Genomic DNA, 18799 nt, shown 5'->3' with positions numbered 1-18799 from the left:
ATTAGGATCATCTTCCTTTTTAATAGATGTGTGACCATAGGTTAGTTACTTAACTACCCTGGACCTTTGTTTTCCTACAGTAAAACAGTAAAGGTAGATTTTACTTACCTCACCGGTTTGAGTATGTTGTAAGTAGGTAGAACATGTAAAACACTCAGAGCATATAGTAAGAAATTAATGTTGACTATTTTTAGTGTTACAAACAATGCCTAAGAAAGCATCTTTACATATTTTTTGGTAGATATATAATTATTTTTCCAGGGTAGATTTGTAGAAGTGAAAAAAGCTAATCATAGTGATTATGCCTCTGAAATTATCATTGGCACCACCAAATTGCTTTCAAAAATTATTCTCCAGTTGATACTTCTATCAGTATTCTATGAGAGAACGCCTGTCCCAATATCTTTACTGAGAAGGACATTAGTTGTTTGAGGCTCCTCAAACATTTTGAACACTTTTTCTATGTTTTAATAATTTTACAGGTTAGAATCCCTCTTTTTCAAAGTAGAATTCAAAAAACTACATTTCCCACATACCTCTGCAGCTAGGAAAGCACCAGTTAGAATCATTCACTGAAAATAATCAAAAAAGAATTCCATGAGGGAGTGGCTAGGCGCAAGTCATGGTTTCTGCTGGCACTGGGGGTGGCAGAGGTAGTATGTTCCCCGATGACAGCAGTCTCTCACCAGGGCAGGTCTGAAGCATTGCTCTGAGAGGTATTCTGGAATACTTAGCTTACAGCCTGTTTCTCCAACTATCCTAACTTTCTGATCATCAAATAATTTTTAACAAGCCTCATTTCTGCTTAAATTAACTAAAGTAGATGCTTTTGTCTGCAACTAAGAACTCTGATAGATTCACAAAAACCTTAGCAAACAATATCTTTCAAGTTTTTGGCAATCTTGTAGGCAGTTAATTTTATTACTCAGATATAAACAATGACTTTTCACATCCTTTAGAGGAAGCTGTATCTAAATGTAGTATTATCAGGAGCATTGTTTTGCATAGGGACAAAATGGTAAATCTACAATTTCTCCACCCCTTTTTATGTCATTCCTTTACTAGTATTGTTATCATCAAAACATTCTGAATAATTCATTTAGAGCTAAGGTGATTACTTGAAATCCCTTAGGTATCATAATTTTCATTTTTATTATATTAAAAAGTGTATATGCAAACCTTCCTTTTATCTATGATACAAGGGGTTTGTTCCCATCTTTAGAGTTTTCAGGGAAATATTTTTTTCAAAAATCATTTATAAGGAATTCTAACTCTTCTCTGTTTTTTGTATCAAATACAAATTTATAATAAAAACATTGGCATGGAATTGTATGATTAAATATTGAAGAACATGGTTTGAGATTCTTTCTACCTTTGATACCTTTCTACCAATACAATAGATATTTACAAAGTGTGCAATGAGTTGAAATATGTTGGTACGCAAATTAGGAAGCACTGTTCATTATTCTGTGGGGGCAGAAACCTGCCACTTTCTTTTTTAAAAAAATTTGTGTATACATAGCAGGTGTCTACATTTATGGGATACATGAGATATTTTGGTACAGGCCTGCAATGCATAATAATCACACCATGGAAAATTAGCTATTTACCCCTCAAGCATTTATCTTTTGGGTTACAAACAATCCAATTATATTCTTTTAGTTACTTTAAAATGTACAATTTTTATTGAACATTTTATTATTTCCCCCCTGTTCTATCAAATACTAGGTCTTATTCATTCTTTCTATTTTTTTTTTTGTTTTACTCATTAACCATCCCCATTTCACCCCACTCCCCTACAGCCACCCCTTCTCACCTTCACACTACCCATCGCAGCCTCTGGTAACCATCCTTCTACTCTCTATGTCCATGACTTTAATTGTCTTAATTTTTAGATCCCACAAATAAGTGAGAACACGTGATGTTTGTCTTTCTGTATCTGGCTAATTTAGCTTAACATAATGAACTCCAGTTCCATCCATGCTGTGCAAATGACAGAATCTCATTCTTTTTATGGCTGAATAGTACTCTATTGTGTATATGTACCACATTTTCTTTATCCATCTATCTGTTGATGGACACTTAGGTTACTTTCAAATCTTGGCTATTGTGAACAGGGCTGCAACAAACATGGAAGTGCATGATATACTGATTTCCTTTCTTTGGGGTATATACCCAACAGTAGCATTGTTGGACTGTATGGTAGCTCCATTTTAGTGTTTTGAGGAATCTCCAGACTGTTCTCCATAGTGGTTGTACCATTAATAATACACATTCCCACCAACAGTGCATGAGGGTTCTGTTTTCTCCACATCCTCACCAGCATTTATTATTGCCTATCTTTTGAATAAAATCCATTTTAACTGGGGTGAGATGATATCTCATTGCAGTTTTGATTTGCAGTTCTCTGATGATTAATGATGTTGAGCATATTTTCATATGCCCTCATTCATATGTCTTCTTTTGAGAAATATCCATTCAGATCTTCTGCCCATTTTTTAATCAGATTATTACACTTTTTTCCCATATATATATATATATATAAGCTTCTTTTATATTCTGGTTCTTAATCCCTTGTCAGATGGGTAGTTTGCAAATATTTTGTCCCATTCTGTGGGTTGTCTCTGTGTTTTGTTGGTTGTTTTCTTTGCTTTGTTAGTCTGGCTGAAGATTTGTCAATTTTGTTTATCTTTTCAAAAAAACCAGCTTTTTGTTTAATTGATCTTTTGTATTGTTTTCTTTACTTCAAATTCATTGATTTATGCATTGATATTTATTATTTCTTTTCTTCCACTAAAGTTGGGTTTGGCTTGCTCTTGCTTTTCTAATCCTTTAAGATGCGTTAGATTATTTATTTGAGGTTTTTCCTTTTTTCTTTTTGTTTTAGGCACTTAATTGCTATACATTTCCCTCTTAGTACTGCTTTCTCTATATCTCATAGGTTTTGATATGTTGTGTTTCCATTATCATTCATTCCAATAAATTTTTTAGTTTTCTTCTTAATTGCTTCATTGACCCACTGGTCATTCAGAAGCATAGTGTTTAATTTCCATGTGTTTATATAGTTTCCAAAATTCCTCTTGTTATTGATTTCTAGTGTTCTTCCACTGTGTTCAGAAAAAATGTTTGATATCATTTCAGTGTTTTAAGACTTGTCTTGTTTTATGACTAAAATATGGTCTATCCTTGAGAATGACCCATATGCTGAAGAGAAGAATGTATGTTCTGTAGCCTTTGATGAAATGTTCTGTAAATATCTATTAGGTCCATTTAGTCTATAGTACAGATTAAGTCCAATGTTTCTTTGTTGATTTTTTTGTCTGGGTGATCTGTCCGTTGCTGAAAGTGGGGTGTTGAAGTTTCCAGCTATTACTATATTGAGACCTATCTCTTTCTTTAGCTGTAATAACATTTGCTTTAAACATCTGGGTGCTCCAATGTTGGGTACATATATATTTACAATAATTATATCCTCTTGATGAATTTACCTCTTTATCGTTATATAATAAATAACCTGCTTTGCCTCTTCTTACAGCCTTTGTTTTAAAGTGTATTTTTTGGTTTCCATTGACACGGAATAGTTTTTTCCATTCCTTTCTTTTATTTTCTTTACTTTTTTTTTCTTCTTTTGAGACAGAGTCTCACTCTGTTGCTCAGGCTGGAGTGCAATGGTGCGATCTCAGCTCACAGCAACCTCTGCCTCCCAGGTTTGAGCAGTTCTCCTGCCTCAGCCTCCCAAGTAGCTGGGATTACAGAAGTTTGCCACCGTGCCCAGCTAATTTTGTATTTTTAGTAGAGATGGGGTTTCACCATGTTGGTCAGGCTGGTCTCAAACTTCTGACCTCAGGTGATCCACCCACCTCGGCCTCCCAAAGTGTTGGGATAATGGGCGTGAGCCACCATTCCCGACCCCTTTATTTTCAGTCTATGTTTCTTTATAGGTGAAGTGTGTTTCTTGTAGGCAACAGATCACCAAGTCTTGTTTTTTAATCCATTCAGCCATTCTATTTTTTTTTAAATTAGAGTTTAGTCCATTTACATTCAATGTTTCTATTTATAAGTAGAGACTTACTTCTACCATTTTGTTATTTGTTTTTTGGTGGTTTTTGTGGTCTTTTCCTGCTTTCCTTCCTTCCTGTCATCCATTTAGTGAAGGTGATTTTCTCTGGTGGATATGCTTTAATTTCTTTCTTTTTACTTTTTGTGTACCCATTGTATGCTTTTCTATTTGAGGTTACCATAAGGCTTGCAAATACTATCTTATAACCCATCATTTTAAACTGATGATGACTTAACAATGATTGCATAAGCAAGCAAACAAACAAACAAAAAAAACTAGTAAAAACTCTATACTGTAACTTTGTATCCATACTTTTAAACTTTTTGTTGTTGCTGTTTATATCTTATTTTACTTTCTATGTCTTGAAATGCTGTAGTTATTTTTTATTGGTTCATCATTTAGTCTTTCTACTTGAGAAGTTTTCACACCACAACTACATTGTTACACTAGTCCGTGTTTTCTGTGTGCTTACTATTGCCAATGAGTTTTGTATTAATATCTTCAGATAATTTCTTCTTTTTCATTAATATCCTTTTCTTCCAGATTTAAGAACTTCCTCTATCATTTCTTGTAGGACAGGTCTAGTATTGACAAAATTCCTCAGCTTTTGTCTGTGAATGTCTTTGTTTCTCCTTTATGCTAAAGAATATTTTCACCAGATATACTATTCTAGAGTAAAAGTTTTCTTTTTTTCAGCACTTTAGATATGTCATATTAATCCCTCTCAGCCTGTAAAGTTTCCACTAAAAAGTCTGATGCCAGATGTTTTGGAGCTCCATTGTATATTATTTGTTTCTTTTCTCTTGCTGCTTTTAAGATCCATTCTTTACCCTTGACCTTTGGGTGTTCGATTATTAAATGCCTTGAGTAGTCTTCTTTGGGTTAAAGCTGCTTGGTGTTCTATAACCTTCTTGTACTTGAATGTTGATATTTTTCTCTAGGTTTGGGAAAAAGTGAGGTATTGAAGTTTCCAGCTATTACTGTATTGAGATCTTCCCAATCTATCTGTTGGATCTATCTCTGATCCCTTTCAACAAACTTTCTAACCCTATCTCTCTCTCTACTTCCTCTCTAAGGCCAGTAACTCTTAGATTTGCCCCTTTGATGCTATTTTTTTAGATCCTATAGGGATGCTTCATTGTTTGTTGTTGTTTTTGTTGTTGTTGTTGTTGTTTGTTGTTTCTATGAGATAGAGCCTTGCTCTGTTGCCCAGGCTGGAGTGCAGTGGCATAATCTTGGCTCACTGCGACCTCCACCTCCCAGGTTCAAGCAATTCTCTTGCCTCAGCCTTCTGAGTCACTGAGACTATAGGCACATACCACCATGCGCAGCTAAATTTTGTGTTTTCAGGAGAGACAGGGTTTCACCACGTTGCTAAGGCTGGTCTTAAACACATAACCTCAAGTGATCCACTTGCCTCAGCCTCTGAAAGTGCTGGGATTACAGGTGTGGGCCACTGTGCCTGGCTGCTGCTTCATTGTTTTTTATTCTTTTTTTCTTTTATCTCTTCTGGATGTATATTTTCAAATAGCCTATCTTCAGGCTCACTAATTCTTTCTTCTGCTTGATCAATTCTGCTATTAAGAGACTCTGATGTATTCTTCATCATGTCAACTGCATTTTTCACCCCTATAATTTCTACTTGATTCTTTTTAATTATTTCAATCTCTTTGTTAAATTTATCTGATAGAATTCTAAATTCCTTCTCTGTATTATCTTGAATTTCTTTGAATTTCCTCAAAACAACCATTTTGAATTCTCTGTTTGAAAGGTCACATATCTTGATTTCTCCAGGCCTGGTCTCTGGTCCCTTACATAGTTCATTTGGTGAGGTCATGTTTTCCTGGATGATGTTGATGCTTATATATGTTCTTTGATGTCTGGGCATTGAAGAGTTAGGTGTTTATTGTAAACTTCACAGTCTGTTCTTCTTGGGAAAGCTTTCTAGGTATTTGAAAGGACTTAAGCCCTACACCCAATAATACTGTGGGTTTTGCAGACTTCTGGAGGTATTGGTTTGGTGGTCTTGAATAATTTCCAGATGAATTCTCTGTATTACCAGGCACTCTTGCTCTTTTTCCTTACTTTCTCCCAAACACACAGAGTCTCTCTATGCTGAGCCACCTGGAACTTGGGGTATGGTGACGCAAGCATCTCTGTGGCCACCACCACTGGAATGGCATTGAGTCAGAACTGAATCTAGCACAGCACTGGGCTTTTCCCAGTGCCCTTCCCTTCAGTGTAACAAGTTTCTCCAGGCCTAAGTGTGTCCAGAGATTCTGTCTGGGAACCAGAAACTGGAGTCAAACACCTTAGCAATTTACCTGATGTTCTATTCTACAGCAGCTAAGCTGGCACTCAAACCACAATATAAAATCCTTCCCACTTTCCTTTCCCTTTACACAGGCAGAGGAACCTCTCCCTGTTGTGATCACAATCACCGGTCCACAGATGCTTCTACCTGGCCATCACCAGTGTTCACTTAAAGCCCAAGGGCCCTTCTGTCAGCTTGTGGTAAATGTTGCCAGGCCTAGAACTCACCCTTCAGAGTAGTGGGCTTCCCTCTAGCCCAGGGTAGTTCCACAAATGCAATCTAAGAGCCTAAGCTTGGACTTGGGGACCCTAAGAACTTGCTTGTTGCTTTACTCCACTGTGACTGAGCTAGTACCTAGGGTGCAAAAGAAAGTCCCCTTTACTTTTCCCTCTCCTTTTCTCGAACAGGAGGAGTATTTCACCAAAGCCACCACAGCTGAGAATGTGCCGGCTCTCCCCTGAAGCCAGCACATCTCAGAGCCCAAGGCCCACATGTACTTCCTGGGTGTTGCTGGTAGTTATTCAGAGACAAAGGACCCCCTCTTAAGTCAGCAGGTAATTAATTCTGCCAGGACTGGATCCTTCTCTTCAAGGCAGCAGGTTCCCTTTTCTCAAATAGTGTGTCTAGAAATCTGGGAGACAGGGCCTGGAATGAGGGCCTCATGACTCTACTCAATGATTTATCATACTGTGGCTGAGCTGGTATCCAAGAGGCAAGACAAAGTACTCTTTACTCTTTGCTCTCCTCTCCTGAAGCAAAAGGAAGGAGTCACTTTTTGTGACTATTAACTGCACTGCCTGGGATTGAAGAAGGGATGGCACAAGCGCTCCTTAGCTGTGGCAGCTGCTGTCTCCTTAGGTCATGTGCTGCCCTAATTCACTGGCTCTAAGCCCAGCCTAGTGCTAGGAGTTGCGTAGGAACTACAGTCTTCATGTCCTAGGCTACCTTTTGAATTTATTTAGGACCCCAGAACACTTCAGCTTATGATGGTGAGGCTTGCCAAGAAACTCAAATTCTGACTGCTGGGATAGGTGATTCCTCTGGCTAGAGCTGGTCCAAGTGCTCCCTCTGTGCATGAGTGCTGGCTCAGACCAGCACAGCTTTATTCTCTGCTGTGACAAGGCAGCACTGAGATCAATGTAAAGTCCTCCAGTCTCTGTGCTCTCCCTTTCCAAAGTGCACAGATTCTCTCATTGTGCCGCAACACCACTGCTGGGGAATGGGGAAGGGGTGGCGTCAATGATTCAAGACTGTCTCCCCTGCCCCCATCATCAATGTCTCTTTCCACTGTATGAAGTTAAAAACACATACCGTAATTGCTCACCTGATTTTTTGTTCTTGTGATGATATTTTTCTGTGTGTAGATAGTTGTTAAAATTTGGTCTTCTAGCTGGGATAGTGGAAGGTGTAGACTTATATTCTGCCATCTTGCTCTGCTCCCTGCTGTCATTTTCAATGGTAAATTGATTCATAACTTTTAATAAAGCATGGAGTAATCCTGTCAAAAACAATGTCATGCTATTTTTCCTAATTGCATATGCACAAATTTTCAGAAAGCTAATTATTCTGTTGACCAATATATTGAACAATTATAGCTATTATTTTCACTTTCTAAAGAAAAGAAAAAATAAATAAGGACTATCTTAGTCAACTTAGACTGCTTTAACAAAATACCACAGACTGGGTGGCTTAAACAATGAACAATTAATTCTCACAATTCTGGAAGTTGGGAAGTCCAAGATCAATGTGCCAGCAGATTCAGTTCTTGATGAAGGCCCTCTTCCTGGCTTACAGACAGCCACCTTGTTGCTGTGTTCCTACATGGCAGAACTGGTAGAAATACAGAGAGCTCTGGTATCTTCCTCCTCTTCTCCTTTTTATTTATTTATTTATTTTGTGTGTGTGTGTGATGGAGTCTTGCTTTGTCACCCAAGCTGGAGTGCTAGTACCTAGGGTACAAAAGAAAGTCCCCTTTCATGTGGTACAATCAAGGTAGCCTCAAATTCCTGTGCTCAAGTGATCCACTTTCCTTAGTCTTCCAAGTAGTTGGGACTACAGATACATACCACAACACTCAGCTAATTTTTAGTATTTTTTTTAAGAGATGGGGTCCCACTATGTTGACCAGGCTGGTTTTGAACTCCGAACCTCAAGCAATCCTCCCACCTCAGCCTCCCAAAATGCTGGGATTACAGGCATGAGCCACTGCACCCAGCTCTTCCTCTTCTTATAAGGACACTAATCCTAGTATGGGGGCCCTATGCACTTGACCTCATCAAAATCTAATTACCTCCCAAAGGCCCTACCTCCAAATGCCATCACAATGGGAGTTAGAGCCTCAACATGTGAAGTTGAGGAGAACACAAACATTCAGTTTGTAATAGTTAGATTGCAGGCTGCAAATCCTGAAGAATCTTTTGAATTTATCCCCAGCTGACCAAAAATAATTAGTCCCCTTAACTTCACCCTGCATTTATTTTAGCAATGTATTAAATTAGAGCACATTGGCAAATGCACTTTAATAACAAACATCTAATTCTTTATTCAACTTTCAGATCTACAAATGAAATAAATTATCTATTTACATGCATCACTAGACCATCTGGTTCCATGTGAGGACCTAACACAGAATCCACTAATTGTCATCTATGTTTATTCATTATTCTTAACTCATTTTCTTAAGATAATGAATATCTAGGACCTTTAGCAAACAGTCTTCACCATTAGTCAACAACTTGGTTTCTTTGACTGAATAGAACAGGGCTAAAGATCCAAGCAAAATTTGTAACTAAGAAAATTAATTGTTAGTCAACTCCATTGTGCCATTCCTATTTTGCAGAGAAAGAAAAAGGTGGACAAAGTATAGATTTTAAAGAGCCTTAAGGAATTAGAACCAGAGGTCACTATTTCAAGAGTTAGTTTGTTGCTTAGGCAATTAAGTTCTTTTTTTCAAGGGCATTCCTGACATTCTTTCTTCTAGGTTATTTCTCTGTCTTTCTTAGAATACAGTATTACCCTCAACATTTGCAAATACCAGGATTGAGAAGCTCACACGTAAGCAACCAATATGCTAATGAGGAGGAAAAAATACCAAAAATATAGAACAACAAATAACTAAAACAATATGTTTTTGATTTGTTTTCAAATTATATGCACAAAAAATAAAAGGAAAAGTCCAATGCATTGCAAAAGCATCATAACTCATCTTTTGGCAAAGACCAAGGTGGAAAATTATTTTATGGTTCTTTTTTTATTTTTTTTTATTTTTTTTGAGACGGAGTCTCACTCTGTCACCCAGGCTGGAGTGCAGTGACACGATCTTGGCTCACTGCAAGCTCCGCCTCCCGGGTTCACCGGATTCTCCTGCCTCAGCCTCCTGAGTAGCTGGGATTACAGGTGCACGCTACCACGCCAGGCTAACTTTTTGTATTTTTAGTAGAGATGGGGTTTCACTATGTTTGCCAGACTGGTCTTGAACTCCTGACCTCGTGATCCGCCCACCTTGGCCTCCCAAACTGCTGGGATTACAGGCGTGAGCCACCACGCCCAGCCAGTTCTCTTTCTTTAATAAATGTAAGCCAGACAGTAGTCAAACATACCTCCTACTCAATTTTTTGTTTAAACATCACTTTTCCTAATCCTTTGAGCTGGTTTAGTTCTCCCTTCTGGACATACCATAACACCCTCCACTTCTCTGTATAATTATTTGTAATTATGTGTTTTGTGGTTATACTGTCAATGTCAAGAGGAGCAGTGACCTCTGTTGTGTTCTCAGCAGAAAAAAAAAAGTTCTCATTAAATATTTGTTAAATATAAGAACAGGATAGACATAATACATCTTCCTGGAGTACCAATTTTACTCACAGATATGGTGTTTTTAAATTAAAATAAGCACAGTATCATGATTACGAACACCAAATATCAGAGTAAAATTACAAAATTCATGTGAATTTTCAAGAAAAAGTTGAAAACATCTCCCAGGTGTCATGCTTAGTTTCCTCCACCATTAATGCTATTTTGGTGAAAAAAGTAATGACACATTGATGTGGTGGGTTTGAGTGTGATGCTCCAAAGATCAGGTAATTGAAGCCAACCAACCTAAGATATTTCATTATAAAAAGAGATGTGATTTCTGCCTTCCATGGAGAAAACAAGAACAGCCAAAGTAATGAAGAGGAAAGTGTGCTCTGGACAAGATTTTTGTTTGTTTGTTTGTTTGTTTGTTTTTTATTTTTTTGAGACAGAGTCTCACACTGTCTCGCCAAGACTGGAGTGCAGTGGCTCTATCTTGGCTCACTGCAGCCTCTGCAGTGGCGTGATCTCGGCTCACTGCAGCCTCTACCTCCCAGGTTCAAGCAATTCTCCTACCTCAGCCTCTGAAGTAGCTGGGACTACAGGCACATACCACCACACCTGACTAACTTTTGTATTTTTAGTAGAAACAGGGTTTTGCCATGTTGGCCAGGCTAGTCTCAAACTCCTGACCTCAGGTGATCCACCCACTTCAGCCTCCCAAAATGCTGAGATTATGGGCATGACCCACCATGCCCAGCCTGGACAAGTTATTTTAATGCCTCAATTTTTCTAACTATAAAATGAAGGCCTTGAGTTGGATGCTCTCCAATGGCCCCTGAATCTCTCAAATTCTGTTGTGCATGAAATCTTGGGTTTTTTTGGTCTACCATCATTCTCACATCCGCAAAATGGAAAAAGTAAGGAAGCAAACAATCATGGTATTTCTTCGTCCTTTCTTAATCTTCTAAGTATAACATTTGTCTTTTGAGTAACAACTGTAAATGCTATGCCATTGTTTCTTTCTCTTTTTATGAACTTGTAGACCCATTCATAAGTCTAAAGGAGAAGGAAAAGTACAATCAATATCAAACCACAGAAGTATATTTTTATGGATCAGCCACTCAGCTGTTATCAGCTGAGATGCTATCATGTATTTCATCATCACAACCAGAAGTAATGGAAAATATTTTATGGAAAATATTTTAAATGCTAAGTTTAAAGAGGGGAGGCCTATTTTATAACATCTTTTTTTTTGCTATTTCATCCTTTCACCCTCTTTTTCTTTCCCTGGGCTTGACATTTTAGCTTTATATAAAAAAGTTTTGCAAGACTATGTATAGTAACTATTAATTCTATAACATTAATACAATCCCTCAGGGGTTATTAGATGAAACAACTGCTGTGCCTCTGTACCAAGTAAAGATTTTCTAAGTACAAATAAAAGAGAAACAGTCAATGTCAGTGTGGTGCCAAACACTGATAAAAAACAAGTGGGGCCAGACGAGGTGGCTCACACCTGTAATCCCAGCACTTTGGGAGGCCGAGGTGGGTGGATCACAAGGTCAAGAGATTGAGACCATCCTGGACAACATCGTGAAACCCCATCTCTACTAAAAATACAAAAATAAGCTGGGCGTAGTGGTGCTCACTTGTAGTCCCAGCTACTCAGGAGGCTGAGGCAGGAGAATCATTTGAACCCGGGAGGCGGAGGTTGCAGTGAGCCGAGATAACGCCACTGCACTCCAGCCTGGCGACAGAGCAAGACTCCACCTCAAAAAAATAAATTAATTAAAATAAAATCAACAAGTGATTGACATGCAAGCAAAGGAAACTAATATAAAATCATTATACTTTTCCCAGTCTGTGTGTATTGCCTAGTGGTTGTTTAATTCAATAAATCTCTATCAAAAAAAAAAAATCCTGGTTTTGTTCTATTATATTGTCTTGTAACCAAATACATCCAATACATAACTGCTTCAAATGTGATTTTAAGGTATCAGTGCTGTTTATGTGTGCTCTTTATTAATGATAATAAAAATGCATGCCAAGCACTTCTATGGCATACCATGTATGCAATCTAAGAGCTGGCAAAATAAGAAATCAAAATCAGAGCTCCTAAATTCAAAAGTCAGACAATTTGAAGTGTTTTTAAGTCTATTCAAAATGGGAACTCTAGTACACTGCTGGTGGGAGTATAAAATGCTACAATCACTTTGGAGAGCAATTTGGCAATTATCTAGTAAAGTTCAAAATGCAAACACCTCCAACCCAGCAATTTCACTGCTAGATATATAGCCTAGAAACTACACACGTACATGTACACAAGAAGTCTTTTGTAATAGGAACAAAAATGGGTAGTGCTGGAGAGCACTAAATGTCCTTGATAAACGGTTCGATAAATTCAGATGTAGTTATAAAGTGGAATACTACATAGCAGTTAACATAAATAGGTATACATATATGTATTAAGTTGGATAGATAGCACATTTAGTTAAAAAATGCAAATAGCGGTCCCGGTTCTTGTGTAAGAATTCTGACTGCACAGCCCTGCACTTCGGCTGTGGGTAATGAAAAGGGTTGGGATCAGTCAGGGAGAGCTAGCGTGGGGGCAGTCTTTAAAGCTGTCTTAGGAGGCCTTTCCTACAGGGTCTGAAAAGGCCACCGCAGTCATTTCTTCCCTTCTGTCAGTCATAATTCCTTGGTTTAGCCTTCCCACCTCTATACAGTCTGATAACGGACCAGCATTTGTTAGTCAAATCAGCCAAGCAGTTTTTCAGGCTCTTAGTATTCAGTGAAACTTTTATATCCCTTACAGTCCTCAGTTTTCAGGAAAAGTAGAACGGACTAAAAGTCTTTTAAAAACACACCTCACCAAGCTCAGCCACCAACTTAAAAAGGACTGAACAATACTTTTACCACTTTCCCTTCTCAGAATTCAGGCCTGTCCTCGGAATGCTACAAGGTACAGCCCATTTGAGCTCCTGTACAGATGCTCCTTTTTATTAGGCCCCAGTCTCATCCCAGACACCAGACCAACTTAGACTCGCCCCAAAAAACTTGTCATCCCTACTATTTTCTGTCTAGTCATACTCCTATTCACCATTCTCAACTATTCATAAATGCCCTGCTCTTGTTTACACTGCCGGTTTACACTGTTTCTCCAAGCCATCACAGCTGATATCTCCTGGTGCTATCAATTCATACAAAACCATATCCAGGCCATCACCAATAATTCTACACGACAAATGTTTCTTCTAACAACCCCACAATATCACCCCTTACCACAAAATCTTCCCTCAGCTTAATCTCTCCCACTCTAGGTTCCCACGCCGCCCCTAATCCCACTTGAAGCAGCCATGAGAAACATCGCCCATTATTTTTCCATACCACCCCCAAAAATTTTCACCGTCCCAACACTTTACCACTATTTCATTGTATTTTTCTTATTAATTTAAGAAGACAGGAATGTCAGGCCTCTGAGCCCAAGCTAAGCCATCATATCCCCTGTGGCCTGCACGTACACAGCCAGATGGCCAGTTCCTGCCTTAACTGATGACATTCCACCACAAAAGAAGTGAAAATGGCCTGTTCCTGCCTTAAATGATGACATTATCTTGTGAAATTCCTTCTCCTGTCTCATCCTGGCTGAAAAGCTCCCCTACTGAGCACCTTGTGACCCCCACACCTGCCCGCCAGAAAACAACCCCCCTTTGACAGTAATTTTCCTTTACCTACCCAAATTTTATAAAATGGCCCCACCCCTATCTCCCTTTGCTGACTGTCTTTTCGGACTCAGCCAGCCTGCACCCAGGTGAAATAAACAGCCTTGTTGCTCAAAAAACAAAAAAACAAAAAAAACCCACAAATAACAGAATGCAAAATATAAAATAGATCATTTTTATAAAATTTCAAGTCACAAATAATGCTATAACATTTTGTGTCTGCCTAACTAGTAAAATACGAAATCATGAATTGGAGGATATTCAACAAGTTCCAAAGAGATGCTGACTTTGGAGAGGGAGAGAAAGAGAAGCGGATGGGCCACCTGGGAGGGATACAAAAATACTGCAGCTTTCTTTGTAATGTTTGATTTTGTCTTTATTAAACACAATTTTAGAAGCATATATGGCAAAATGTTAATTAATTCTGGGATGAGGACACATGAATGTTTTCATACTATGTACTTTTCTGTGGTAATTGTTTTTCCAAATAAAATAACAAAACTTCAGTCACTTTTTGTTACTCAGTGCACTGTAATGCTGTATCAGTTGAATTTAAGGAACCATGACTCTGAATTTTTAAATACACTATATTTTATTCATTTACAGTGTTTATACTGGATGACTAAACTAGGGCTTTGGAACATGTTCCATGGAATTTCAGTCTAATTAGGTCTCATTTATATGCTTGGTAAATGTAGGGAAAGTAGAATTTTAAACATCTGTTTATTCAAGGTACACAAACCAGAAAATGTTTTCTTTGGTTTTCTAATATTATCCTGTGCCAACATGAATATTATCATCAGTTTACAGGATTTTTCCCACTGAGAGATTCAGGGTTAATGTTGCTATATAAATGTCACCTGAATCCTATTTTGGGAGAATTTATATATCCATACAAAGTGTGGAAACGAGAGAATTTTAGTGCAGAGCGTCTCATTTAAGTATAAACAATATGAAAATCACTTTTCGTGCTATGGAGTTGTAGCTTTTTCTCTCTCATATTTCCTGCAAGTGTGAGTCATCTTGTCTGAGCCCTAGAGCTGACATGGACAGTTACCTAGGTCTCAGTAAGAAACTGAAAGAGAACACAGGCAAGGGAGAAAGGTGGAAATAAGGTTTGGCCTAAGAAAGACTTGGGTTTAAATTCTGGCTCTGTCATTTACTCATTGCGTGACTTTAAGCAGACTACTGAAGTCCAGCTGTAAATCAGAGATAATTAGAGTGATGCATCATGGATTGGATGAGGATTAAAGGAGATCCAGCATGTACGTGCATTTCAGAGCAAAACGGAGACACGGTACACTCAGGAGTGGTGGCCATTGTGTTTATTGCTGTTGTTGCTGTCACCATTATAATCTAAAGGGCCTAAATCCTTATTTCCTTTTAGCAGGCGCAAAGCTATGCCCACCTAGATTCGAATTCAGCAAGTTGTTTGTGCTTCTTTGATGTGCTGCTGCTGCCCTAGTAAGGGATAAAGAACGAGGACAATTTGGAGCCTTTTTAGAGAATATTAAGGATGAATCTTACCAAGGTTTGATTTATTTTTCTTTTTATTTTTTGTTTAGTTTCATTAGTTTTTCTTTTACTTTTTTTTAAAGCTTTTTTCAAAGAGGAGATGGGAAGCTATTTCTTAAGAAGACAAAGACATCCTTGTTGCCATCCAATTCCAATTTCAGTTCTCTTTCTACTCACAGTTTCATCCTCCTGGTTCTCACTTTCTCCTTCTAATAAATGCACCTCATATTTCATTACAAAGATCATTTCTTTCATCCACACTCAAGGTTGAAATTCAATCTCATAGACTACTTCCTCCTTAACTGTTTGCTGATAATGACTTAAACCCATTCACTTTCCCAGAATAAGAACAATAAAGGTAGTATTTTAATAGTGAAAGTTTTCAAAAACTATTTTACTAGTGAAAGGTTTCAAAAAGTCTTTAAGAGTTGCTAATCCTAGAATTTCAGTATTGTGACAGGATGGCAAAATAGCCACTTTTGTGCCAAAAGCCTTAATTACATAGCATTCAAGTATGCCATCTAAGTGTCAAACTCTTCTGTTCTACTTTCAGATTGGCCTTGATTCTTGTTTCAACCCAGGATGACATGTGAGCCATCATGTTCCCTTCTCAAGCCCACAGAGGACCTCACTAATTGAGCACGGTACTCCTTCTGGCAGGACCTGGTTGTGACTCACAATTCTTCCTGACATAGCACTCCAAGTAGTAACCATCAATCTTAGCCAATAAGGAAATTGAAACCTATTGGCCCTCAGTAGCTTAAAATGTATTTGTTGATTTTCCAGTTGTAGAAAAGAAAAGTGAAAAGTGACTCATTTAAAGAAGAATTAGAAAACAATAGAAAGGAAATCATGGGCTCTGCTTTAGTTTTATTTACATATTTATTTACTTACTGAGATAGGGTCTCACTCTGTCACTCAGGCTGGAGTGCAGTGGCGTGATCATAGCTCACTGAGGCTCAACCTCCTGGGCTCAAGCGATTCTTCCACCTCAACCTCCTGAGTAGCTGGATCCACGGGCACACACCACCACACCCAGCTAATTTTTGTAATTTGTGTAGAGATAGGGTTTCGCCATGTTGCCCAGGCTGGTGTTGAACCTGAGCTCAAGCAATTTGCCCACCTCAGCCTCCCTAAGGAGTAGGATAACAGGCTGCTTTAATTTTAACTAGCAACCCATATATTCAGGACTATAGAAGGAACTTACTATAAAGTGAAATAAATTATAGTCATATACAAGTAATATTTTTTAAATGTTGGAATGAGTATTTAATAATCGCATGAAAGGAGAATTTTCTTTATTTTTTAAATGACAGAAAATTACAAAGCCATTGCTCTTTCTAATAAGTTCCTATTATGTTTTAGATTTATTTTAAGCTACAGATAGAAAACCGTTCCTACCATGATGTCATGTTGTATTTATTTCTGGTCTCATCAGTTGAGTCAATCAAGAGACACTCTCATGACACCTTCTTGCACAGAATGAACACTGTGAAGTAGGTTTAGAGCCCAGCCAGGCAGATTTCAAATTGGTTGAATGATGTAAACTTTCATGATGGATTAAATGGAGAAGGTGAGAACCAAAAAAGGAGTCCAAGATGATCTTGAAGTTTTGAGTCTTGATGTCTGGGAAAACAAGGGACCTTCATAAACACAGAAAGTCAGTAAGAGAAAATAGCTGTTCTGGGAGACAGAAAAAAAGTTCAGATTTAGATTTTTTTGAGATTTAAATTTAGAGTTCAAGGGACTTCATAATGGAGAACATCTCACGTGTATTTGGCATTACAGGCCTGACCTTTGAAAGCCTGGAGGTAAAGATTTTGAAATCTTGTCCTCGAGGGATGGTAGAAAGAAATGTTGTCCAATTTCAACCTCATTTCTCATCTGAAAGATATTTGAAGGATGCCAGAAATTGAGAAAAGGCAGAGCTGATTCTACAGTGAGTCACTGGGATTCTGAAGAAATATGAGTGGCAGCTCCAGAATTTCTATATGGGGAGGAGGAGGCAATTTACAAGTGGAAGTCTGATTGTAAGATGTAATAAGCTTGTTGTATATGTGGCAGCTTACAACAGATTGAAAAAATAGATGTTTACTTTCAGAATACAGAAGGGAAATTGTAGAGATTATGAGAGAGCGCCTAAGAAGTTACCAGTGTCTTATGCATTGATTAGGTAGAAAAGATTAGGTAGAACTTTCAGGCAGTTTGAACTCTCCAGCCTCCACTAGAATGATAAGCCATTTCTGTATAAAAACATACGAAATCAGTAAGTTACTGAATAAAAGTGATCATAGCATAATTTGATGTTAGATAATCTGTAAAATATATAATAAAGGCAATTCAAGCAATTCAAAATTTATTTGAATTTTTCAGTTATGTTGACACTATTCCTAGTTGAGAAATAAAGTTGTGTTTATTTTAGTGAAAAGGTGACATACCTTGACCAGTGTTCCTTGGAGACTCCACTCTTTACCAAGGACATTTAGCAAACATGGCAATAAAAACACATTTAGATCTGTGAGATTCAGTCAAAGCCCAGAAAAACTGTTCTAACCTGAACCACACGATCTCAGCACAATGCATGTCATTGACTTTCTCAGGCTATCCAGGATTTGAATATTGAGGAGGTGGTGAATATTGAATATTGTCCAGTGGTGACTCATACTGAGTAAGACTATATAGACTTTCTCTTTAACATGTTAGGTACCAGCTACAATAGTGACTTTCCACTGACTCTGACCTATGGTAGAAGTAGATTTCACATTGTGACCCAGAGCACATCCTGCAACCAAGGTTTTATGAACCAATTCTTAACTTCACCATATATGCTACACTTTCATATTTTCTGTTCTTAATTTTGTTATGACTCTTTGATTGCATGACCCACAAGTAAATCATGACTCAAAGTTTGGAAAACATTAAGCGGCATGGTAGCATTTTCCTATTTATTGTCCCTTTCGTTATCTTTTTTTGTTAAATGTCTTATATACTCAGCACTAACAGCCAACTCTGGTTCATAGTCTCAGCATATAAGAAGCTATATTATCTTCACAACTATAATAATTCATCATACAAGTACTAAGTGGATATTAACTTGACAAAAAAAAAGACTGGAAAACAGAGAAACCTGATGATATAGTGATTGCTAAAATATTCGCAAGGAAATATGGAATAGTCAGAAAAGAATACTGTGTATCTTCAATGCAAAACTATGCATTGTTTAGCATATACCCTTCCAGGTTATCTGATGCTAGCTTTTTATTAATTTTGAGCTATTTTATAGATCTGTAAATTGTAAATAACTGATAGCAATGAAAATAATTCTTGTCTATACACATGAATTCCATCCAGTGGTGGGATAATCCTCCTTTTTCATTCCTGCCTCTCCCCAAA

Source organism: Pongo pygmaeus, chromosome 4 (genome assembly GCF_028885625.2).
Source record: "Pongo pygmaeus isolate AG05252 chromosome 4, NHGRI_mPonPyg2-v2.0_pri, whole genome shotgun sequence".
Classification (NCBI taxonomy): Eukaryota; Metazoa; Chordata; class Mammalia; order Primates; family Hominidae; genus Pongo; species Pongo pygmaeus.
This window is presented reverse-complemented; position numbering follows the sequence as displayed.